We start from the raw sequence: 1089 nt of genomic DNA, 5'->3' as shown, positions 1-1089 counted from the left end.
ACACAATTCAACAAAATGTCAATTTTCCATTTCTTTTCTATCAATACAGAATCACAAAAATTCCTGATGTAGTTGGAAGGATAATGAATACATAGTTCTTTCCTTCCCCATATATGTCATTGCCAGCAAATAAGTGGTTGTTTCAGCCTCTAAGGACATTCATGATGTTGCTGAATACTAAAATCCCAAGATGCTTCAGAGACCATCTGTCTCAGCCACCTAGGCCTTCATGACATTCCAAATCTGTGGCCACACAGGGCCTATTTACACCCTCCCCTGCCAGGGAACTTGCTGGGGCCTATCCCTTCTGTACTGTGCTCTACCTCTGAAAAAGTCATTATACTGAACCTAAAGCTCTCAAATTCTGCTCCAAAGAGAGAGAACTAGTTTTGAACTCCACAGAAAGTCTTCAGATATTTCAAGGGTTCAAGAGTGGTCCTGTGTCCTTTGCATTCTCTATCCCAGACCAAACAGCTCAGACTGATACACAGGGCCTGAGGGATGACCTGTGCAGAGCGGAGTGGGACGGTTGATCCTGCGTATGTGTTTCTATGAATGTGGTCAGATATTACGCCCACTCAGAAGACGTCTCTTCAGTAGAACTGTTCTTCTACAGAGGTGTGCCCACTCCCTGTTCACATGTACACATGGTCAAATATGCATCATGATCAGTTCATGCACTTAACATTGATTTCTGTTAAGGCATTTTTAGGAGCTTTCATTATCTTACTTAACACTCATAGAATAAGTCTGGGAGGGACAGTCACTTTTTGTCCTACTTTACTAATAAGGAAATCAAGGTATAGAAAGACTCTTTAATCATAGGACTGTGGGTTGTAGAGAAACAGGCTCAAGTCTACGTGTTTTGATTCCAAGTGCACTTTTCAACACATTGAACTACCACATCAAAATTATTATTTATAATTCCCAGTTTGTTGTGACGATGAGCTGGACACTATCTATACAAAGCAAGCATCTAGCGCTATCAAAACTTTGGCTTTATCCATATGCATAAGTGAGAAGTGCAGTACATTTTCAGGTCCAGAGTAAATTTTACCTTTCTTTCCTCCCCCCCCCTTCCCTCCCCTC

The sequence above is a fragment of the Marmota marmota genome, unplaced genomic scaffold (genome assembly GCF_001458135.2).
Source record: "Marmota marmota marmota unplaced genomic scaffold, marMar, whole genome shotgun sequence".
NCBI classification, from domain to species: Eukaryota; Metazoa; Chordata; class Mammalia; order Rodentia; family Sciuridae; genus Marmota; species Marmota marmota.
Note: the sequence above shows the minus strand (reverse complement) of the source record.